The following is a 24,227-nucleotide window of genomic DNA, read 5'->3' as shown; positions in this document are numbered from 1 at the left end:
GAGTTGAGTCTTAGCCGCATTAGATTCTGAGTTGAGCTTTAGCCGCGGTAGATTCCGAGTTGAGTCGTAGCTGCAGTAAATTCTGAGTTGAGTCGTAGCCGCAGTAGATTCCGAGTTGAGTCGTAGCCGCAGTAGATTCTGAGTTGAGTCGTAGCCGCGGTAGATTCGGAGTTGAGTCGTAGCCGCAGTAGATTCCGAGTTGAGTCGTAGCCGCAGTAGATTCCGAGTTAAGACGTAGGTGCAGTAGACTCCGTGTTGAGTCGTAGCCGCAGTAGATTCCGAGTTGAGTCGTAGCCGCAGTAGATTCTGAGTTGAGTCGTAGCCGCAGTAGATTCCGAGTTGAGTCGTAGCCGCAGTAGATTCTGAGTTGAGTCGTAGCCGCGGTAGATTCGGAGTTGAGTCGTAGCCGCAGTAGAGTCCGAGTTGAGTCGTAGCCGCAGTAGATTCCAAGTTAAGACGTAAGTGCAGTAGACTCCGAGTTGAGTCGTAGCCGCAGTAGTTTCCGAGTTGAGTCGTAGCCGCAGTAGATTCTGAGTTGAGTCTTAGCCGCATTAGATTCTGAGTTGAGTTTTAGCTGCAGTAGATTTTGAGTTGTGTCGTAGCCGCAGTAGATTCTGAGTTGAGTCGTAGCCGCAGTAGATTCCGAGTTGAGTCGTAGCCGCAGTAGATTCTGAGTTGAGTCGTAGCCGCGGTAGATTCGGAGTTTAGTCGTAGCCGCAGTAGATTCCGAGTTGAGTCGTAGCCGCAGTAGTTTCCGAGTTAAGACGTAAGTGCAGTAGACTCCAAGTTGAGTCGTAGCCGCAGTAGATTCCGAGTTGAGTCGTAGCCGCAGTAGATTCTGAGTTGAGTCTTAGCCGCATTAGATTCTGAGTTGAGTTTTAGCCGCGGTAGATTCCGAGTTGAGTCGTAGCTGCAGTAAATTCTGAGTTGAGTCGTAGCCGCAGTAGATTCCGAGTTGAGTCGTAGCCGCAGTAGATTCTGAGTTGAGTCGTAGCCGCGGTAGATTCGGAGTTGAGTCGTAGCCGCAGTAGATTCCGAGTTGAGTCGTAGCCGCAGTAGATTCCGAGTTAAGACGTAGGTGCAGTAGACTCCGTGTTGAGTCGTAGCCGCAGTAGATTCCGAGTTGAGTCGTAGCCGCAGTAGATTCTGAGTTGAGTCGTATCCGCAGTAGATTCGGAGTTGAGTCGTAGCCGCAGTAGATTCCGAGTTGAGTCGTAGCTGCAGTAGATTCCGAGTTGAGTCTTAGCCACAGTAGATTCTGAGTTGAGTTTTAGCCGCAGTAGATTCCGAGTTGAGTCGTAGCCGCAGTAGATTCTGAGTTGAGTCGTAGCCGCAGTAGATTCCGAGTTGAGTCGTAGCCGCAGTAGATTCTGAGTTGAGTCGTAGCCGCGTTAGATTCGGAGTTTAGTCGTAGCCGCAGTAGATTCCGAGTTGAGTCGTAGCCGCAGTAGTTTCCGAGTTAAGACGTAAGTGCAGTAGACTCCGAGTTGAGTCGTAGCCGCAGTAGATTCCGAGTTGAGTCGTAGCCGCAGTAGATTCTGAGTTGAGTCTTAGCCGCATTAGATTCTGAGTTTAGTTTTAGCCGCAGTAGATTCCGAGTTGAGTCGTAGCTGCAGTAAATTCTGAGTTGAGTCGTAGCCGCAGTAGATTCCGAGTTGAGTCGTAGCCGCAGTAGATTCTGAGTTGAGTCGTAGCCGCGGTAGATTCGGAGTTGAGTCGTAGCCGCAGTAGATTCCGAGTTGAGTCGTAGCCGCAGTAGATTCCGAGTTAAGACGTAGGTGCAGTAGACTCCGAGTTGAGTCGTAGCCGCAGTAGATTCCGAGTTGAGTCGTAGCCGCAGTAGATTCCGAGTTGAGTTTTAGCCGCAGTAGATTCCGAGTTGAGTCGTAGCCGCAGTAGATTCTGAGTTGAGTCGTAGCCGCAGTAGATTCCGAGTTGAGTCGTAGCCGCAGTAGATTCTGAGTTGAATCGTAGCCGCGGTAGATTCGGAGTTGAGTCGTAGCCGCAGTAGATTCCGAGTTGAGTCGTAGCCGCAGTAGATTCCGAGTTAAGACGTAGGTGCAGTAGACTCCGAGTTGAGTCGTAGCCGCAGGAGATTCCGAGTTGAGTTGTAGCCGCAGTAGATTCTGTGTTGAGACGTAGGTGCAGTAGATTCCGAGTTGAGTCGTAGCCGCAGTTGATTCTGAGTTGAGTCGTAGCCGCAGTAGATTCCGAGTTGAGTCGTAGCCGCAGTAGATTCTGAGTTGAGTCGGAGCCGCAGTAGATTCGGAGTTGAGTCGTAGCCGCAGTAGATTCCGAGTTGAGTCGTAGCCGCAGTAGATTCCGAGTTGAGTCTTAGCCACAGTAGATTCTGAGTTGAGATTTAGCCGCAGTAGATTCCGAGTTGAGTCGTAGCCGCAGTAGATTCTGAGTTGAGTCGTAGCCGCAGTAGATTCCGAGTTGAGTCGTAGCCGCAGTAGATTCTGAGTTGAGTCGTAGCCGCGGTAGATTCGGAGTTGAGTCGTAGCCGCAGTAGAGTCCGAGTTGAGTCGTAGCCGCAGTAGATTCCGAGTTAAGACGTAAGTGCAGTAGACTCCGAGTTGAGTCGTAGCCGCAGTAGTTTCCGAGTTGAGTCGTAGCCGCAGTAGATTCTGAGTTGAGTCTTAGCCGCATTAGATTCTGAGTTGAGTTTTAGCCGCAGTAGATTCCGAGTTGAGTCGTAGCCGCAGTAGATAATGAGTTGAGTCGTAGCCGCGGTAGATTCGGAGTTGAGTCGTAGCCGCAGTAGACTCCGAGTTGAGTCGTAGCCGCAGTAGATTCCGAGTTAAGACGTAAGTGCAGTAGACTCCGAGTTGAGTAGTAGCCGCAGTAGTTTCCGAGTTGAGTCGTAGACGCAGTAGATTCTGAGTTGAGTCTTAGCCGCATTAGATTCTGAGTTGAGTTTTAGCCGCAGTAGATTCCGAGTTGAGTCTTAGCCGCAGTAGATTCTGAGTTGAGTCGTAGCCGCGGTAGATTCGGAGTTGAGTGGTAGCCGCAGTAGATTCCGAGTTGAGTCGTAGCCGCAGTAGATTCCGAGTTAAGACGTAAGTGCAGTAGACTCCGAGTTGAGTCGTAGCCACAGTAGATTCCGAGTTGAGTCGTAGCCGCAGTAGATTCCGAGTTGAGTCTTAGCCGCAGTAGATTCTGAGTTGAGTTTTAGCCGCAGTAGATTCCGAGTTGAGTCGTAGCCGCAGTAGATTCTGAGTTGAGTCGTAGCCGCAGTAGATTCCGAGTTGTGTCGTAGCCGCAGTAGATTCTGAGTTGAGTCGTAGCCGCGGTAGATTCGGAGTTGAGTCGTAGCCGCAGTAGATTCCGAGTTGAGTCGTAGCCGCAGTAGATTCCGAGTTAAGACGTAGGTGCAGTAGACTCCGAGTTGAGTCGTAGCCGCAGTAGATTCCGAGCTGAGTCGTAGCCGCAGTAGATTCTGAGTTGAGTCGTAGCAGCAGTAGATACCTAGTTGAGTCGTAGCTGCAGTAGATTCGGAGTTAAGACGTAAGTGCAGTAGACTCCGAGTTGAGTCGTAGCCGCAGTAGTTTCCGAGTTGAGTCGTAGCCGCAGTAGATTCTGAGTTGAGTCTTAGCCGCATTAGATTCTGAGTTGAGTTTTAGCCGCAGTAGATTCCGAGTTGAGTCGTAGCCGCAGTAGATTCTGAGTTGAGTCGTAGCCGCGGTAGATTCGGAGTTGAGTCGTAGCCGCAGTAGAGTCCGAGTTGAGTCGTAGCCGCAGTAGATTCCGAGTTAAGACGTAAGTGCAGTAGACTCCGAGTTGAGTAGTAGCCGCAGTAGTTTCCGAGTTGAGTCGTAGCCGCAGTAGATTCTGAGTTGAGTCTTAGCCGCATTAGATTCTGAGTTGAGTTTTAGCCGCAGTAGATTCCGAGTTGAGTCTTAGCCGCAGTAGATTCTGAGTTGAGTCGTAGCCGCGGTAGATTCGGAGTTGAGTGGTAGCCGCAGTAGATTCCGAGTTGAGTCGTAGCCGCAGTAGATTCCGAGTTAAGACGTAAGTGCAGTAGACTCCGAGTTGAGTCGTAGCCGCAGTAGATTCCGAGTTGAGTCGTAGCCGCAGTAGATTCCGAGTTGAGTCTTAGCTGCAGTAGATTCTGAGTTGAGTTTTAGCCGCAGTAGATTCCGAGTTGAGTCGTAGCCGCAGTAGATTCTGAGTTGAGTCGTAGCCGCAGTAGATTCCGAGTTGTGTCGTAGCCGCAGTAGATTCTGAGTTGAGTCGTAGCCGCGGTAGATTCGGAGTTGAGTCGTAGCCGCAGTAGATTCCGAGTTGAGTCGTAGCCGCAGTAGATTCCGAGTTAAGACGTAGGTGCAGTAGACTCCGAGTTGAGTCGTAGCCGCAGTAGATTCCGAGCTGAGTCGTAGCCGCAGTAGATTCTGAGTTGAGTAGTAGCAGCAGTAGATACCTAGTTGAGTCGTAGCTGCAGTAGATTCGGAGTTGATTCGTAGCCGCAGTAGATTCTGAGTTGAGTCGTAGCCGCAGTTGAGTCCGAGTTGAGACGTAGCCGCAGTAGTTTCCAAGTTAAGATATAGGTGCAGTAGACTCCGAGTTGAGTCGTAGCCACAGTAGATTCCGAGTTAAGACGTAGGTGCAGTAGATTCTGAGATGAGTCCTAGCTGCAGTAGATTCCGAGTTGAGTCGTAGCCGCAGTAGATTCTGAGTTGAGTCGTAGTTGCAATAGATCCTGAGTTGAGTCGTAGCCGCAGTAGATACCGAATTAAGACATAGGTGCAGTAGACTCCGAGTTGAGTCGTAGCCGCAGTAGATTCCGAGTAAAGACGTAGGTGCAGTAGAGTCCGAGTTGAGTCGTAGCCGCAGTAGATTCCAAGTTAAGTCGTAGCCGCAGTAGATTCTGAGTTGAGACGTAGCCGCAGTAGATTCCGAGTTGAGTCGTAGGTGCAGTCGATTCTGATTTGAGTTGTAGCCGCAGCAGATTCCGAGTTGAGTCGTAGCCGCAGTAGATTCCGAGTTGAGTCGTAGCCGCAGTAGATTCCGAGTTAAGACGTAGGTGCAGTAGACTCTGAGTTGAGTCGTAGCCGCAGTAGATTCCGAGTTAAGACGTAGGTGCAGTAGACTCCGAGTTGAGTTGTAGCCGCAGTAGATTCCGAGTTGAGTCGGAGCCGCAGTAGATTATGAGTTGAGTCGTAGCCGCAGTAGATTCTGAGTTGAGACGTAGCCGGAGTAGATTCCGATTTAAGACGTAGGTGCAGTAGACTCTGAGTTGAGTCGTAGCCGCAGTAGATTCCGAGTTAAGACGTAGGTGCAGTAGACTCTGAGTGGAGTCGTAGCCGCAGTAGATTCCGAGTTGAGTCGTAGCCGCAGTAGATTCCGAGTTGAGTCGTAGCCGCAGTAGATTCTGAGTTGAGTCGTAGCTGCAGTAGATTCCGAGTTGAGTCGTAGCCGCAGTAGATTCAGAGGTGAGTCGTAGCCGCAGTAGATTCCGAGTTGAGTCGTAGCCACGGTAGATTCCGAGTTAAGACGTAGGTGCAGTAGACTCCGAGTTGAGTCGTAGCCGCAGTAGATTCCGAGTTGAGTCGTAGCCACAGTAGATTCTGAGTTGAGTCTAAGCCGCATTAGATTCTGAGTTGAGTTTTAGCCGCAGTAGATTCCGAGTTGAGTCGTAGCCGCAGTAGATTCCGAGTTAAGACGTAAGTGCAGTAGACTCCGAGTTGAGTCGTAGCCGCAGTAGTTTCCGAGTTGAGTCGTAGCCGCAGTAGATTCTGAGTTGAGTCTTAGCCGCATTAGATTCTGAGTTGAGTTTTAGCCGCAGTAGATTCCGAGTTGAGTCGTAGCCGCAGTAGATTCTGAGTTGAGTCGTAGCCGCGGTAGATTCGGAGTTGAGTCGTAGCCGCAGTAGAGTCCGAGTTGAGTCGTAGCCGCAGTAGATTCCGAGTTAAGACGTAAGTGCAGTAGACTCCGAGTTGAGTAGTAGCCGCAGTAGTTTCCGAGTTGAGTCGTAGCCGCAGTAGATTCTGAGTTGAGTCTTAGCCGCATTAGATTCTGAGTTGAGTTTTAGCCGCAGTAGATTCCGAGTTGAGTCTTAGCCGCAGTAGATTCTGAGTTGAGTCGTAGCCGCGGTAGATTCGGAGTTGAGTGGTAGCCGCAGTAGATTCCGAGTTGAGTCGTAGCCGCAGTAGATTCCGAGTTAAGACGTAAGTGCAGTAGACTCCGAGTTGAGTCGTAGCCGCAGTAGATTCCGAGTTGAGTCGTAGCCGCAGTAGATTCCGAGTTGAGTCTTAGCCGCAGTAGATTCTGAGTTGAGTTTTAGCCGCAGTAGATTCCGAGTTGAGTCGTAGCCGCAGTAGATTCTGAGTTGAGTCGTAGCCGCAGTAGATTCCGAGTTGTGTCGTAGCCGCAGTAGATTCTGAGTTGAGTCGTAGCCGCGGTAGATTCGGAGTTGAGTCGTAGCCGCAGTAGATTCCGAGTTGAGTCGTAGCCGCAGTAGATTCCGAGTTAAGACGTAGGTGCAGTAGACTCCGAGTTGAGTCGTAGCCGCAGTAGATTCCGAGCTGAGTCGTAGCCGCAGTAGATTCTGAGTTGAGTCGTAGCAGCAGTAGATACCTAGTTGAGTCGTAGCTGCAGTAGATTCGGAGTTGATTCGTAGCCGCAGTAGATTCCGAGTTGAGTCGTAGCCGCAGTAGTTTCCAAGTTAAGATATAGGTGCAGTAGACTCCGAGTTGAGTCGTAGCCACAGTAGATTCCGAGTTAAGACGTAGGTGCAGTAGATTCTGAGATGAGTCCTAGCTGCAGTAGATTCCGAGTTGAGTCGTAGCCGCAGTAGATTCTGAGTTGAGTCGTAGCCGCAATAGATTCTGAGTTGAGTCGTAGCCGCAGTAGATACTGAATTAAGACATAGGTGCAGTAGACTCCGAGTTGAGTCGTAGCCGCAGTAGATTCCGAGTAAAGACGTAGGTGCAGTAGAGTCCGAGTTGAGTCGTAGCCGCAGTAGATTCCAAGTTAAGTCATAGCCGCAGTAGATTCTGAGTTGAGACGTAGCCGCAGTAGATTCCGAGTTGAGTCGTAGGTGCAGTCGATTCTGATTTGAGTCGTAGCCGCAGCAGATTCCGAGTTGAGTCGTAGCCGCAGTAGATTCCGAGTTGAGTCGTAGCCGCAGTAGATTCCGAGTTAAGACGTAGGTGCAGTAGACTCTGAGTTGAGTCGTAGCCGCAGTAGATTCCGAGTTAAGAAGTAGGTGCAGTAGACTCCGAGTTGAGTTGTAGCCACAGTAGATTCCGAGTTGAGTCGTAGCCGCAGTAGATTATGAGTTGAGTCGTAGCCGCAGTAGATTCTGAGTTGAGACGTAGCCGGAGTAGATTCCGATTTAAGACGTAGGTGCAGTAGACTCTGAGTTGAGTCGTAGCCGCAGTAGATTCCGAGTTAAGACGTAGGTGCAGTAGACTCTGAGTTGAGTCGTAGCCGCAGTAGATTCCGAGTTGAGTCGTAGCCGCAGTAGATTCCGAGTTGAGTCGTAGCCGCAGTAGATTCTGAGTTGAGTCGTAGCTGCAGTAGATTCCGAGTTGAGTCGTAGCCGCAGTAGATTCAGAGGTGAGTCGTAGCCGCAGTAGATTCCGAGTTGAGTCGTAGCCGCGGTAGATTCCGAGTTAAGACGTAGGTGCAGTAGACTCTGAGTTGAGTCGTAGCCGCAGTAGATTCTGAGTTGAGTCTTAGCCGCATTAGATTCTGAGTTGAGTTTTAGCCGCAGTAGATTCCGAGTTGAGTCGTAGCCGCAGTAGATTATGAGTTGATTCGTAGCCGCAGTAGATTCCGAGTTGTGTCGTAGCCGCAGTAGATTCTGAGTTGAGTCGTAGCCGCGGTAGATTCGGAGTTGAGTCGTAGCCGCAGTAGATTCCGAGTTGAGTCGTAGCCGCAGTAGATTCCGAGTTAAGACGTAGGTGCAGTAGACTCCGAGTTGAGTCGTAGCCGCAGTAGATTCCGAGCTGAGTCGTAGCCGCAGTAGATTCTGAGTTGAGTCGTAGCAGCAGTAGATACCTAGTTGAGTCGTAGCTGCAGTAGATTCGGAGTTGATTCGTAGCCGCAGTAGATTCTGAGTTGAGTCGTAGCCGCAGTTGAGTCCGAGTTGAGACGTAGCCGCAGTAGTTTCCAAGTTAAGATATAGGTGCAGGAGACTCCGAGTTGAGTCGTAGCCACAGTAGATTCCGAGTTAAGACGTAGGTGCAGTAGATTCTGAGATGAGTCCTAGCTGCAGTAGATTCCGAGTTGAGTCGTAGCCGCAGTAGATTCTGAGTTGAGTCGTAGCCGCAATAGATTCTGAGTTGAGTCGTAGCCGCAGTAGATACCGAATTAAGACATAGGTGCAGTAGACTCCGAGTTGAGTCGTAGCCGCAGTAGATTCCGAGTAAAGACGTAGGTGCAGTAGAGTCCGAGTTGAGTCGTAGCCGCAGTAGATTCCAAGTTAAGTCGTAGCCGCAGTAGATTCTGAGTTGAGACGTAGCCGCAGTAGATTCCGAGTTGAGTCGTAGGTGCAGTCGATTCTGATTTGAGTCGTAGCCGCAGCAGATTCCGAGTTGAGTCGTAGCCGCAGTAGATTCCGAGTTGAGTCGTAGCCGCAGTAGATTCCGAGTTAAGACGTAGGTGCAGTAGACTCTGAGGTGAGTCGTAGCCGCAGTAGATTCCGAGTTAAGACGTAGGTGCAGTAGACTCCGAGTTGAGTTGTAGCCACAGTAGATTCCGAGTTGAGTCGTAGCCGCAGTAGATTATGAGTTGAGTCGTAGCCGCAGTAGATTCCGAGTTAAGACGTAGGTGCAGTAGACTCTGAGTTGAGTCGTAGCCGCAGTAGATTCCGAGTTGAGTCGTAGCCGCAGTAAATTCCGAGTTGAGTCGTAGCCGCAGTAGATTCTGAGTTGAGTCGTAGCTGCAGTAGATTCCGAGTTGAGTCGTAGCCGCAGTAGATTCAGAGGTGAGTCGTAGCCGCAGTAGATTCCGAGTTGAGTCGTAGCCGCGGTAGATTCCGAGTTAAGACGTAGGTGCAGTAGACTCCGAGTTGAGTCGTAGCCGCAGTAGATTCCGAGTTGAGTCATAGCCACAGTAGATTCTGAGTTGAGTCTTAGCCGCATTAGATTCTGAGTTGAGTTTTAGCCGCAGTAGATTCCGAGTTGAGTCGTAGCCGCAGTAGATTCTGAGTTGAGTCGTAGCCGCAGTAGATTCCGAGTTGAGTCGTAGCCGCAGTAGATTCTGAGTTGAGTCGTAGCCGCGGTAGATTCGGAGTTGAGTCGTAGCCGCAGTAGATTCCGAGTTGAGTCGTAGCCGCAGTAGATTCCGAGTTAAGATGTAGGTGCAGTAGATTCCGAGTTGATTCGTAGCCGCAGTAGATTCTGAGTTGAGTCGTAGCCGCAGTTGAGTCCGAGTTGAGACGTAGCCGCAGTAGTTTCCATGTTAAGATATAGGTGTAGTGGACTCCGAGTTGAGTCGTAGCCGCAGTAGATACAGAGTTAAGACGTAGGTGCAGTAGATTCTGAGTTGAGTTGTAGCCGCAGTAGATTCCGATTTGAGTCGTAGCCGCAGTAGATTCCGAGTTGAGTCGTAGCCGCAGTAGTTTCCAAGTTAAGATATAGGTGTAGTAGACTCCGAGTTGAGTCGTAGCCGAAGTAGATACCGAGTTAAGACGTAGGTGCCGTAGATTCTGAGTTGAGACGTAGCCGAAGTAGATTCTGATTTGAGTCGTAGCTGCAGTAGATTCTGAGTTGAGTCGTAGCCGCAGTAGATTCCGAGTTGAGTCGTAGCCGCAGTAGATTCTGAGTTGAGTCGTAGCCGCGGTAGATTCTGAGTTGAGTCGTAGCCGCAGTAGATTCCGAGTTAAGACGTAGGTGCAGTAGACTCTGAGTTGAGTCGTAGCCGCAGTAGATTCCGAGTTAAGACGTAGGTGCAGTAGACTCCGAGTTGAGTTGTAGCCACAGTAGATTCCGAGTTGAGTCGTAGCCGCAGTAGATTATGAGTTGAGTCGTAGCCGCAGTAGATTCCGAGTTAAGACGTAGGTGCAGTAGACTCTGAGTTGAGTCGTAGCCGCAGTAGATTCCGAGTTGAGTCGTAGCCGCAGTAAATTCCGAGTTGAGTCGTAGCCGCAGTAGATTCTGAGTTGAGTCGTAGCTGCAGTAGATTCAGAGGTGAGTCGTAGCCGCAGTAGATTCCGAGTTGAGTCGTAGCCGCGGTAGATTCCGAGTTAAGACGTAGGTGCAGTAGACTCCGAGTTGAGTCGTAGCCGCAGTAGATTCCGAGTTGAGTCGTAGCCACAGTAGATTCTGAGTTGAGTCTTAGCCGCATTAGATTCTGAGTTGAGTTTTAGCCGCAGTAGATTCCGAGTTGAGTCGTAGCCGCAGTAGATTCTGAGTTGAGTCGTAGCCGCAGTAGATTCCGAGTTGAGTCGTAGCCGCAGTAGATTCTGAGTTGAGTCGTAGCCGCGGTAGATTCGGAGTTGAGTCGTAGCCGCAGTAGATTCCGAGTTGAGTCGTAGCCGCAGTAGATTCCGAGTTAAGATGTAGGTGCAGTAGATTCCGAGTTGATTCGTAGCCGCAGTAGATTCTGAGTTGAGTCGTAGCCGCAGTTGAGTCCGAGTTGATACGTAGCCGCAGTAGTTTCCAAGTTAAGATATAGGTGTAGTGGACTCCGAGTTGAGTCGTAGCCGCAGTAGATACAGAGTTAAGACGTAGGTGCAGTAGATTCTGAGTTGAGTCGTAGCCGCAGTAGATTCCGAGTTGAGTCGTAGCCGCAGTAGATTCCGAGTTGAGTCGTAGCCGCAGTAGTTTCCAAGTTAAGATATAGGTGTAGTAGACTCCGAGTTGAGTCGTAGCCGCAGTAGATTCCGAGTTAAGACGTAGGTGCAGTAGACTCCGAGTTGAGTTGTAGCCACAGTAGATTCCGAGTTGAGTCGTAGCCGCAGTAGATTATGAGTTGAGTCGTAGCCGCAGTAGATTCCGAGTTAAGACGTAGGTGCAGTAGACTCTGAGTTGAGTCGTAGCCGCAGTAGATTCCGAGTTGAGTCGTAGCCGCAGTAAATTCCGAGTTGAGTCGTAGCCGCAGTAGATTCTGAGTTGAGTCGTAGCTGCAGTAGATTCAGAGGTGAGTCGTAGCCGCAGTAGATTCCGAGTTGAGTCGTAGCCGCGGTAGATTCCGAGTTAAGACGTAGGTGCAGTAGACTCCGAGTTGAGTCGTAGCCGCAGTAGATTCCGAGTTGAGTCGTAGCCACAGTAGATTCTGAGTTGAGTCTTAGCCGCATTAGATTCTGAGTTGAGTTTTAGCCGCAGTAGATTCCGAGTTGAGTCGTAGCCGCAGTAGATTCTGAGTTGAGTCGTAGCCGCAGTAGATTCCGAGTTGAGTCGTAGCCGCAGTAGATTCTGAGTTGAGTCGTAGCCGCGGTAGATTCGGAGTTGAGTCGTAGCCGCAATAGATTCCGAGTTGAGTCGTAGCCGCAGTAGATTCCGAGTTGAGTCGTAGCCGCAGTAGTTTCCAAGTTAAGATATAGGTGTAGTAGACTCCGAGTTGAGTCGTAGCCGCAGTAGATACCGAGTTAAGACGTAGGTGCAGTTGATTCTGAGTTGAGTCGTAGCCGCAGTAGATTCCGAGTTGAGTCGTAGCCGCAGTAGATTCCGAGTTGAGTCGTAGCCGCAGTAGATTCCGAGTTAAGACGTAGGTGCAGTAGACTCTGAGTTGAGTCGTAGCCGCAGTAGATTCCGAGTTAAGACGTAGGTGCAGTAGACTCCGTGTTGAGTCGTAGCCGCAGTAGATTCCGAGTTGAATCGTAGCCGCAGTAGATTCTGAGTTGAGTCGTAGCTGCACTAGATTCCGAGTTGAGTCGTAGCCGCAGTAGATTCCGAGTTGAGTCGTAACCGCAGTAGATTCCGAGTTGAGTCGTAGCCGCGGTAGATTCCGAGTTAAGACGTAGGTGCAGTAGACTCCGAGTTGAGTCGTAGCCGCAGTAGATTCCGAGTTGAGTCGTAGCCGCAGTAGATTCAGAGTTGAGACGTAGGCGCAGTAGATTCCGAGTTGAGTCGTAGCCGCAGTTGATTCTGAGTTGAGTCGTAGCCGCAGTGGATTCCGAGTTGAGTCGTAGCCGCAGTAGATTCCGAGTTAAGATGTAGGTGCAGTAGATTCCGAGTTGATTCGTAGCCGCAGTAGATTCTGAGTTGAGTCGTAGCCGCGGTAGATTCCGAGTTAAGACGTAGGTGCAGTAGACTCCGAGTTGAGTCGTAGCCGCAGTAGATTCCGAGTTGAGTCGTAGCCGCAGTAGATTCAGAGTTGAGACGTAGGCGCAGTAGATTCCGAGTTGAGTCGTAGCCGCAGTTGATTCTGAGTTGAGTCGTAGCCGCAGTGGATTCCGAGTTGAGTCGTAGCCGCAGTAGATTCCGAGTTAAGATGTAGGTGCAGTAGATTCCGAGTTGATTCGTAGCCGCAGTAGATTCTGAGTTGAGTCGTAGCCGCAGTTGAGTCCGAGTTGAGACGTAGCCGCAGTAGTTTCCATGTTAAGATATAGGTGTAGTGGACTCCGAGTTGAGTCGTAGCCGCAGTAGATACAGAGTTAAGACGTAGGTGCAGTAGATTCTGAGTTGAGTTGTAGCCGCAGTAGATTCCGATTTGAGTCGTAGCCGCAGTAGATTCCGAGTTGAGTCGTAGCCGCAGTAGTTTCCAAGTTAAGATATAGGTGTAGTAGACTCCGAGTTGAGTCGTAGCCGAAGTAGATACCGAGTTAAGACGTAGGTGCCGTAGATTCTGAGTTGAGACGTAGCCGAAGTAGATTCTGATTTGAGTCGTAGCTGCAGTAGATTCTGAGTTGAGTCGTAGCCGCAGTAGATTCCGAGTTGAGTCGTAGCCGCAGTAGATTCTGAGTTGAGTCGTAGCCGCGGTAGATTCTGAGTTGAGTCGTAGCCGCAGTAGATTCCGAGTTAAGACGTAGGTGCAGTAGACTCTGAGTTGAGTCGTAGCCGCAGTAGATTCCGAGTTAAGACGTAGGTGCAGTAGACTCCGAGTTGAGTTGTAGCCACAGTAGATTCCGAGTTGAGTCGTAGCCGCAGTAGATTATGAGTTGAGTCGTAGCCGCAGTAGATTCCGAGTTAAGACGTAGGTGCAGTAGACTCTGAGTTGAGTCGTAGCCGCAGTAGATTCCGAGTTGAGTCGTAGCCGCAGTAAATTCCGAGTTGAGTCGTAGCCGCAGTAGATTCTGAGTTGAGTCGTAGCTGCAGTAGATTCAGAGGTGAGTCGTAGCCGCAGTAGATTCCGAGTTGAGTCGTAGCCGCGGTAGATTCCGAGTTAAGACGTAGGTGCAGTAGACTCCGAGTTGAGTCGTAGCCGCAGTAGATTCCGAGTTGAGTCGTAGCCACAGTAGATTCTGAGTTGAGTCTTAGCCGCATTAGATTCTGAGTTGAGTTTTAGCCGCAGTAGATTCCGAGTTGAGTCGTAGCCGCAGTAGATTCTGAGTTGAGTCGTAGCCGCAGTAGATTCCGAGTTGAGTCGTAGCCGCAGTAGATTCTGAGTTGAGTCGTAGCCGCGGTAGATTCGGAGTTGAGTCGTAGCCGCAATAGATTCCGAGTTGAGTCGTAGCCGCAGTAGATTCCGAGTTGAGTCGTAGCCGCAGTAGTTTCCAAGTTAAGATATAGGTGTAGTAGACTCCGAGTTGAGTCGTAGCCGCAGTAGATACCGAGTTAAGACGTAGGTGCAGTTGATTCTGAGTTGAGTCGTAGCCGCAGTAGATTCCGAGTTGAGTCGTAGCCGCAGTAGATTCCGAGTTGAGTCGTAGCCGCAGTAGATTCCGAGTTAAGACGTAGGTGCAGTAGACTCTGAGTTGAGTCGTAGCCGCAGTAGATTCCGAGTTAAGACGTAGGTGCAGTAGACTCCGTGTTGAGTCGTAGCCGCAGTAGATTCCGAGTTGAATCGTAGCCGCAGTAGATTCTGAGTTGAGTCGTAGCTGCACTAGATTCCGAGTTGAGTCGTAGCCGCAGTAGATTCCGAGTTGAGTCGTAACCGCAGTAGATTCCGAGTTGAGTCGTAGCCGCGGTAGATTCCGAGTTAAGACGTAGGTGCAGTAGACTCCGAGTTGAGTCGTAGCCGCAGTAGATTCCGAGTTGAGTCGTAGCCGCAGTAGATTCAGAGTTGAGACGTAGGCGCAGTAGATTCCGAGTTGAGTCGTAGCCGCAGTTGATTCTGAGTTGAGTCGTAGCCGCAGTGGATTCCGAGTTGAGTCGTAGCCGCAGTAGATTCCGAGTTAAGATGTAGGTGCAGTAGATTCCGAGTTGATTCGTAGCCGCAGTAGATTCTGAGTTGAGTCGTAGCCGCAGTTGAGTCCGAGTTGAGACGTAGCCGCAGTAGTTTCCATGTTAAGATATAGGTGTAGTGGACTCCGAGTTGAGTCGTAGCCGCAGTAGATACAGAGTTAAGACGTAGGTGCAGTAGATTCTGAGTTGAGTTGTAGCCGCAGTAGATTCCGATTTGAGTCGTAGCCGCAGTAGATTCCGAGTTGAGTCGTAGCCGCAGTAGTTTCCAAGTTAAGATATAGGTGTAGTAGACTCCGAGTTGAGTCGTAGCCGAAGTAGATACCGAGTTAAGACGTAGGTGCCGTAGATTCTGAGTTGAGACGTAGCCGAAGTAGATTCTGATTTGAGTCGTAGCTGCAGTAGATTCTGAGTTGAGTCGTAGCCGCAGTAGATTCCGAGTTGAGTCGTAGCCGCAGTAGATTCTGAGTTGAGTCGTAGCCGCGGTAGATTCTGAGTTGAGTCGTAGCCGCAGTAGATTCCGAGTTAAGACGTAGGTGCAGTAGACTCTGAGTTGAGTCGTAGCCGCAGTAGATTCCGAGTTAAGACGTAGGTGCAGTAGACTCCGAGTTGAGTTGTAGCCACAGTAGATTCCGAGTTGAGTCGTAGCCGCAGTAGATTATGAGTTGAGTCGTAGCCGCAGTAGATTCCGAGTTAAGACGTAGGTGCAGTAGACTCTGAGTTGAGTCGTAGCCGCAGTAGATTCCGAGTTGAGTCGTAGCCGCAGTAAATTCCGAGTTGAGTCGTAGCCGCAGTAGATTCTGAGTTGAGTCGTAGCTGCAGTAGATTCAGAGGTGAGTCGTAGCCGCAGTAGATTCCGAGTTGAGTCGTAGCCGCGGTAGATTCCGAGTTAAGACGTAGGTGCAGTAGACTCCGAGTTGAGTCGTAGCCGCAGTAGATTCCGAGTTGAGTCGTAGCCACAGTAGATTCTGAGTTGAGTCTTAGCCGCATTAGATTCTGAGTTGAGTTTTAGCCGCAGTAGATTCCGAGTTGAGTCGTAGCCGCAGTAGATTCTGAGTTGAGTCGTAGCCGCAGTAGATTCCGAGTTGAGTCGTAGCCGCAGTAGATTCTGAGTTGAGTCGTAGCCGCGGTAGATTCGGAGTTGAGTCGTAGCCGCAGTAGATTCCGAGTTGAGTCGTAGCCGCAGTAGATTCCGAGTTAAGATGTAGGTGCAGTAGATTCCGAGTTGATTCGTAGCCGCAGTAGATTCTGAGTTGAGTCGTAGCCGCAGTTGAGTCCGAGTTGATACGTAGCCGCAGTAGTTTCCAAGTTAAGATATAGGTGTAGTGGACTCCGAGTTGAGTCGTAGCCGCAGTAGATACAGAGTTAAGACGTAGGTGCAGTAGATTCTGAGTTGAGTCGTAGCCGCAGTAGATTCCGAGTTGAGTCGTAGCCGCAGTAGATTCCGAGTTGAGTCGTAGCCGCAGTAGTTTCCAAGTTAAGATATAGGTGTAGTAGACTCCGAGTTGAGTCGTAGCCGAAGTAGATACCGAGTTAAGACGTAGGTGCCGTAGATTCTGAGTTGAGACGTAGCCGAAGTAGATTCTGATTTGAGTCGTAGCTGCAGTAGATTCTGAGTTGAGTCGTAGCCGCAGTAGATTCCGAGTTGAGTCGTAGCCGCAGTAGATTCTGAGTTGAGTCGTAGCCGCGGTAGATTCTGAGTTGAGTCGTAGCCGCAGTAGATTCCGAGTTGAGTCGTAGCCGCAGTAGATTCCGAGTTAAGATGTAGGTGCAGTAGATTCCGAGTTGATTCGTAGCCGCAGTAGATTCTGAGTTGAGTCGTAGCCGCAGTTGAGTCCGAGTTGAGACGTAGCCGCAGTAGTTTCCAAGTTAAGATATAGGTGTAGTAGACTCCGAGTTGAGTCGTAGCCGCAGTAGATACAGAGTTAAGACGTAGGTGCAGTAGATTCTGAGTTGAGTCGTAGCCGCAATAGATTCCGAGTTGAGTCGTAGCCGCAGTAGATTCCGAGTTGAGTCGTAGCCGCAGTAGTTTCCAAGTTAAGATATAGGTGTAGTAGACTCCGAGTTGAGTCGTAGCCGCAGTAGATACCGAGTTAAGACGTAGGTGCAGTTGATTCTGAGTTGAGTCGTAGCCGCAGTAGATTCCGAGTTGAGTCGTAGCCGCAGTAGATTCCGAGTTGAGTCGTAGCCGCAGTAGATTCCGAGTTAAGACGTAGGTGCAGTAGACTCTGAGTTGAGTCGTAGCCGCAGTAGATTCCGAGTTAAGACGTAGGTGCAGTAGACTCCGTGTTGAGTCGTAGCCGCAGTAGATTCCGAGTTGAATCGTAGCCGCAGTAGATTCTGAGTTGAGTCGTAGCTGCACTAGATTCCGAGTTGAGTCGTAGCCGCAGTAGATTCCGAGTTGAGTCGTAACCGCAGTAGATTCCGAGTTGAGTCGTAGCCGCGGTAGATTCCGAGTTAAGACGTAGGTGCAGTAGACTCCGAGTTGAGTCGTAGCCGCAGTAGATTCCGAGTTGAGTCGTAGCCGCAGTAGATTCAGAGTTGAGACGTAGGCGCAGTAGATTCCGAGTTGAGTCGTAGCCGCAGTTGATTCTGAGTTGAGTCGTAGCCGCAGTGGATTCCGAGTTGAGTCGTAGCTGCAGTAGATTCTGAGTTGAGTCGTAGCCGCAGTAGATTCCGAGTTGAGTCGTAGCCGCAGTAGATTCCGAGTTTAGTCGTAGCCGCAGTAGATTCCGAGTTGAGTCGTAGCCGCAGAAGATTCTGAGTTGAGTTGTAGCCGCAGTAGATTCCGAGTTGAGTCGTAGCCGCAGTAGATTCTGAGTTGAGTCGTAGCCGCTGTAGATTCCGAGTTGAGTCGTAACCGCAGTAGATTCCGAGTTGTCGTAGCCGCAGTAGATTCCGAGTTAAGACGTAGGTGCAGTAGACTCCGAGTTGAGTCGTAGCCGCAGTAGATTCCGAGTTGAGTTGTAGCCGCAGTAGATTCTGAGTTGAGTCGTAGCCGCAGTAGATTTCGAGTTAAGACGTAGTTGCAGTAGATTCTGAGTTGAGTCGTAGCCGCAGTATATTCTGAGTTGAGACATAGCCGCAGTAGATTCTGAGTTGAGACGTAGCCGCAGTAGATTCTGACTTGAGTCGTAGCCACAGTAGTTTCCGAGTTGAGTTGTAGCCGCAGTAGATTCCGAGTTGAGTCGTGGCCGCAGTAGATTCTGAGTTGAGTCGTAGCCGCAGTAGATTCTGAGTTGAGACGTTACCGCAGTAGATTCTGAGTTGAGACGTAGCGGCAGTAAATTCTGACTTGAGTCATAGCAACAGTAGTTTCCGAGTTGAGTTGTAGCCGCAGTAGATTCCGAGTTAAGACGTAGGTGCAGTAGACTCCGAGTTGAGTCGTAGCCGCTGTAGATTCCAAGTTAAGTCGTAGCCTCAGTAGATTCCGAGTTGAATCATAGCCGCAGTAGATTCCGAGTTGAGTCTTAGGTGCAGTAGATTCTGACTTGAGTCGTAGCCGAAGTAGATTCCGAGTTCAGTCGTAGCCGCAGTAGATTTTGAGTTAAGACGTAGCCGCAGTAGATTCTGAGTTGTGTCGTTGCCGCAGTAGGTTCTGAGTTGAGACGTAGCCGCAGGAGATTCTGAGTTGAGACATAGCCGCAGTAGATTATGAGTTGAGTCGTAGCCACAGTAGATTCTGAGTTGAATCGCAGCCGCAGTAGATTCCGTGTTGAGTCGTAGCCGCAGCAGATTCTGAGTTGAGTCGTAGCCGCAGTAGATTCTGAGTTGAGTCGTAGCCGCAGTAGATTCCGAATTAAGAGATGGGTGCAGTAGACTCCGAGTTGAGTCGTAGCCGCAGTAGATTACAAGTTAAGTCGTAGCCGCAGTAGATTCCGAGTTGAGACGTAGCCGCAGTAGATTCCGAGTTGAGTCGTAGGTGCAGTAGATTCTGATTTGAGTCGTAGCCGCAGTAGATTCCGAGTTGAGTCGTAGCCGCAGTTGATTCCGAGTTGAGTTGTAGCCGCAGTAGATTCCGAGTTAAGACGGAGGCGCAGTAGATTCCGAGATGAGTCGTAGCCGCAGTAGATTCTGAGTTGAGTCGTAGCCGCAGTAGATTCTGAGTTGAGACGTAGCCGCAGTAGATTCCGATTTATGACGTAGGTGCAGTAGACTCTGAGTTGAGTCGTAGCCGCAGTAGATTCCGAGTTGAGATGTAGCCGCAGTAGATTCCGAGTTGAGTTGTAGCCGCAGTAGATTCTGAGTTGAGTCGTAGCCGCAGTAGATACCGAGTTGAGTCGTAGCCGCAGTAGATTCTGAGTTGATTCGTAGCCGCAGTAGATTCTGAGTTGAGTCGTAGCCGCAGTTGAGTCCGAGTTGAGACGTAGCCGCAGTAGTTTCCGAGTTAAGAGTTAGGTGCAGTAGACTCCGAGTTGAGTCGTAGCCGCAGTAGATTCCGAGTTAAGTCGTAGGTGCAGTAGATTCTAAGTTGAGTCGTAGCCGCAGTAGATTTTGAGTTGCGTCGTCGCCGCAGTAGATTCTGAGTTGAGTCGTAGCCGCAGTAGATTCTGAGTTGAGTCGTAGCCGCAGTAGATTTCGAGTTAAGACGTAGGTGGAGTAGATTCTGAGTTGAGTCGTAGCCGCAGTATATTCTGAGTTGAGACATAGCCGCAGTAGATTCTGAGTTGAGACGTTACCGCAGTAGATTCTGAGTTGAGACGTAGCGGCAGTAAATTCTGACTTGAGTCGTAGCCACAGTAGATTCCGAGTTAAGACGTAAATGCAGTAGATTCCGAGTTGAGTCGTAGCCGCAGTCGATTCCGTGTTGAGTTGTAGCCACAGTAGATACTGCGTAGAGACGTAGCCGCAGTAGATTCCGAGTTAAGACGTACCCGCAGTAGATTCCGAGTTGAGTTGTAGCCGCAGTAGATTCTGAGTTGAGTCGTAGCCGCAGTAGATTCCGAGTTGAGTCGTAGCCGCAGTAGATTCTGAGTTGAGACGTAGCCGCAGAAGATTCTGAGTTGAGAAGTAGGCGCAGTAGATTCCGAGTTGAGTCGTAGCCGCAGTAGATTCCGAGTTGAGTCGTAGCCGCAGTAGATTCTGAGTTGAATCGTAGTTGCAGTAGATTCTGAGTTGAGTCGTAGCCGCACTAGATTCCGAGTTGTGTCGTAGCCGCAGTAGATTCCGAGTTGAGTCGTAGCCGCAGTAGATTCTGAGTTGAATCGTAGCCGCAGTAGATTCTGAGTTGAGTCGTAGTTGCAGTAGATTCTGAGTTGAGTCGTAGTTGCAGTAGATTCCGAGTTAAGACGTAGGTGCAGTAGACTCCGAGTTGAGTCGTAGCCGCAGGAGATTCCAAGTTGAGACGTAGCCGCAGTAGATTCCGAGATGAGTCGTAGCCGCAGTAGATTCTGAGTTGAGTCGTAGCCGCAGTAGATTCTGAGTTGAGACGTAGCCGCAGTAGATTCCGATTTATGACGTAGGTGCAGTAGACTCTGAGTTGAGTCGTAGCCGCAGTAGATTCCGAGTTGAGACGTAGCCGCAGTAGATTCCGAGTTGAGTTGTAGCCGCAGTAGATTCTGAGTAGAGTCGTAGCCGCAGTAGATACCGAGTTGATTCGTAGCCGCAGTAGATTCTGAGTTGATTCGTAGCCGCAGTAGATTCTGAGTTGAGTCGTAGCCGCAGTTGAGTCCGAGTTGAGACGTAACCGCAGTAGTTTCCGAGTTAAGAGTTAGGTGCAGTAGACTCCGAGTTGAGTCGTAGCCGCAGTAGATTCCGAGTTAAGTCGTAGGTGCAGTAGATTCTAAGTTGAGTCGTAGCCGCAGTAGATTTTGAGTTGAGTCGTCGCCGCAGTAGATTCTGAGTTGAGTCGTAGCCGCAGTAGATTCTGAGTTGAGTCGTAGCCGCAGTAGATTTCGAGTTAAGACGTAGGTGCAGTAGATTCTGAGTTGAGTCGTAGCCGCAGTATATTCTGAGTTGAAACATAGCCGCAGTAGATTCTGAGTTGAGACGTTACCGCAGTAGATTCTGAGTTGAGACGTAGCGGCAGTAAATTCTGACTTGAGTCGTAGCCACAGTAGATTCCGAGTTAAGACGTAAATGCAGTAGATTCCGAGTTGAGTCGTAGCCGCAGTAGATTCCGTGTTGAGTTGTAGCCACAGTAGATACTGCGTAGAGACGTAGCCGCAGTAGATTCCGAGTTAAGACGTAGCCGCAGTAGATTCCGAGTTGAGTTGTAGCCGCAGTAGATTCTGAGTTGAGTCGTAGCCGCAGTAGATTCCGAGTTGAGTCGTAGCCGCAGTAGATTCTGAGTTGAGACGTAGCCGCAGTAGATTCTGAGTTGAGAAGTAGGCGCAGTAGATTCCGAGTTGAGTCGTAGCCGCAGTAGATTCCGAGTTGAGTCGTAGCCGCAGTAGATTCTGAGTTGAGTCGTAGCCGCAGTAGATTCGGAGTTGAGTCGTAGGCGTAGTAGATTCTGAGTTGAGTCGTAGTTGCAGTAGATTCCGAGTTAAGACGTAGGTGCAGTAGACTCCGAGTTGAGTCGTAGCCACAGTAGATTCCGAGTTGAGTCGTAGCCGCAGTAGATTCCGAGTTGAGTCGTAGCCGCAGTAGATTCTGAGTTGAGTCGTAGTTGCAGTAGATTCCGAGTTGAGTCGTAGCCGCAGTAGATTCTGAGTTGAGTCGTAGCCGCAGTAGATTCCGAGTTGAGTCGTAGCTGCTGTAGATTCCGAGTTGAGTCGTAGCCACAGTAGATTCTGAGTTGAGTCGTAGCCGCAGTAGATTCGGAGTTGAGTCGTAGCCACAGTAGATTCCGAGTTGAGTCGTAGCCGCAGTAGATTCTGAGTTGAGACGTAGCCGCAGTAGATTCTGAGTTGAGTCGTAGCCACAGTAGATTCTGAGTTGAGTCGTAGCCGCAGTAGATTCAGTGTTAAGTCGTAGCCGCAGTAGATTCTGAGTTGAGTCGTAGTCGCAGTAGATTCTGAGTTGAGTCGTAGCCGCAGTAGATTCAGAATTAAGACGTAGGTGCAGTAGACTCCGAGTTGAGTCATAGCCGCAGTAGATTCCGAGTTAAGACGTAGGTGCAGTAGACTCCGAGTTGAGTCGTAGCCGCAGTTAATTCCAAGTTAAGTCTTAGCCGCAGTAGATTCCGAGTTGAGTCATAGCCGCAGTAGATTCCGAGTTGAGTCTTAGGTGCAGTAGATTCTGAGTTGAGTCGTAGCCGAAGTAGATTCCGAGTTCAGTCGTAGCCGCAGTAGATTCCGTGTTAAGACGCTGCCGCAGTAGATTCTGAGTTGAGTCGTTGCCGCAGTAGGTTCTGAGTTGAGACGTAGCCGCAGGAGATTCTGAGTTGAGTCGTAGCCTCAGTAGATTCCGAGTTGAGTTGTAGCCGCAGTAGATTTTGAGTTGAGTCGTAGCCGCAGTAGATTCCGAGTTGAGTCGTAGCCGCAGTAGATTCTGAGTTGAGACGTAGCCGCAGTAGATTGTGACTTGAGTCGTAGCCACAGTAGATTCTGAGTTGAATCGCAGCCGCAGTAGATTCCGTGTTGAGTCGTAGCCGCAGCAGATTCTGAGTTGAGTCGTAGCCGCAGTAGATTCTGAGTTGAGTCGTAGCCGCAGTAGATTCCGAATTAAGAGATAGGTGCAGTAGACTCCGAGTTGAGTCATAGCCGCAGTAGATTCCGAATTAAGACGTAGGTGCAGTAGACTCCGCGTTGAGTCGTAGCCGCAGTAGATTCGGAGTTGAGTCGTAGGCGTAGTAGATTCTGAGTTGAGTCGTAGTTGCAGTAGATTCCGAGTTAAGACGTAGGTGCAGTAGACTCCGAGTTGAGTCGTAGCCACAGTAGATTCCGAGTTGAGTCGTAGCCGCAGTAGATTCCGAGTTGAGTCGTAGCCGCAGTAGATTCTGAGTTGAGTCGTAGTTGCAGTAGATTCCGAGTTGAGTCGTAGCCGCAGTAGATTCTGAGTTGAGTCGTAGCCGCAGTAGATTCCGAGTTGAGTCGTAGCTGCTGTAGATTCCGAGTTGAGTCGTAGCCACAGTAGATTCTGAGTTGAGTCGTAGCCGCAGTAGATTCGGAGTTGAGTCGTAGCCACAGTAGATTCCGAGTTGAGTCGTAGCCGCAGTAGATTCTGAGTTGAGACGTAGCCGCAGTAGATTCTGAGTTGAGTCGTAGCCACAGTAGATTCTGAGTTGAGTCGTAGCCGCAGTAGATTCAGTGTTAAGTCGTAGCCGCAGTAGATTCTGAGTTGAGTCGTAGTCGCAGTAGATTCTGAGTTGAGTCGTAGCCGCAGTAGATTCAGAATTAAGACGTAGGTGCAGTAGACTCCGAGTTGAGTCATAGCCGCAGTAGATTCCGAGTTAAGACGTAGGTGCAGTAGACTCCGAGTTGAGTCGTAGCCGCAGTTAATTCCAAGTTAAGTCTTAGCCGCAGTAGATTCCGAGTTGAGTCATAGCCGCAGTAGATTCCGAGTTGAGTCTTAGGTGCAGTAGATTCTGAGTTGAGTCGTAGCCGAAGTAGATTCCGAGTTCAGTCGTAGCCGCAGTAGATTCCGTGTTAAGACGCTGCCGCAGTAGATTCTGAGTTGAGTCGTTGCCGCAGTAGGTTCTGAGTTGAGACGTAGCCGCAGGAGATTCTGAGTTGAGTCGTAGCCTCAGTAGATTCCGAGTTGAGTTGTAGCCGCAGTAGATTTTGAGTTGAGTCGTAGCCGCAGTAGATTCCGAGTTGAGTCGTAGCCGCAGTAGATTCTGAGTTGAGACGTAGCCGCAGTAGATTGTGACTTGAGTCGTAGCCACAGTAGATTCTGAGTTGAATCGCAGCCGCAGTAGATTCCGTGTTGAGTCGTAGCCGCAGCAGATTCTGAGTTGAGTCGTAGCCGCAGTAGATTCTGAGTTGAGTCGTAGCCGCAGTAGATTCCGAATTAAGAGATAGGTGCAGTAGACTCCGAGTTGAGTCGTAGCCGCAGTTGATTCCGAGTTAAGACGTAGGTGCAGTAGACTCCGAGTTGAGTCGTAGCCGCAGTAGATTCCAAGTAAAGTCGTAGCCGCAGTAGATTCCGAGTTGAGACGTAGCCGCAGTAGATTCTGAGTTGAGTCGTAGTTGCAGTAGATTCCGAGTTAAGACGTAGGTGCAGTAGACTCCGAGTTGAGTCATAGCCACAGTAGATTCCGAGTTGAGTCGTAGCCGCAGTAGATTCCGAGTTGAGTCGTAGCCGCAGTAGATTCTGAGTTGAGTCGTAGTTGCAGTAGATTCCGAGTTGAGTCGTAGCCGCAGTAGATTCTGAGTTGAGACGTAGCCGCAGTAGATTCCGAGTTGAGTCGTAGCCGCTGTAGATTCCGAGTTGAGTCGTAGCCACAGTAGATTCTGAGTTGAGTCGTAGCCGCAGTAGATTCTGAGTTGAGTCGTAGCCACAGTAGATTCCGAGTTGAGTCGTAGCCGCAGTAGATTCTGAGTTGAGACGTAGCCGCAGTAGATTCTGAGTTGAGTCGTAGCCACAGTAGATTCTGAGTTGAGTCGTAGCCGCAGTAAATTCAGTGTTAAGTCGTAGCCGCAGTAGATTCTGATTTGAGTCGTAGTCGCAGTAGATTCTGAGTTGAGTCGTAGCCGCAGTAGATTCAGAATTAAGACGTAGGTGCAGTAGACTCCGAGTTGAGTCATAGCCGCAGTAGATTCCGAGTTAAGACGTAGGTGCAGTAGACTGCGAGTTGAGTCGTAGCCGCAGTAGATTCCAAGTTAAGTCATAGCCGCAGTAGATTCCGAGTTGAGTCATAGCCGCAGTAGATTCCGAGTTGAGTCTTAGGTGCAGTAGATTCTGAGTTGTGTCGTAGCCGCAGTAGATTCTGAGTTGAATCGCAGCCGCAGTAGATTCCGTGTTGAGTCGTAGCCGCAGCAGATTCTGAGTTGAGTCGTAGCCGCAGTAGATTCTGAGTTGAGTCGTAGCCGCAGTAGATTCCGAATTAAGAGATAGGTGCAGTAGACTCCGAGTTGAGTCGTAGCCGCAGTTGATTCCGAGTTAAGA

Source organism: Coturnix japonica, chromosome 20 (genome assembly GCF_054131305.1).
Source record: "Coturnix japonica strain WE chromosome 20, WE-NBRP24, whole genome shotgun sequence".
In the NCBI taxonomy this organism is placed as follows: Eukaryota; Metazoa; Chordata; class Aves; order Galliformes; family Phasianidae; genus Coturnix; species Coturnix japonica.
This window is presented reverse-complemented; position numbering follows the sequence as displayed.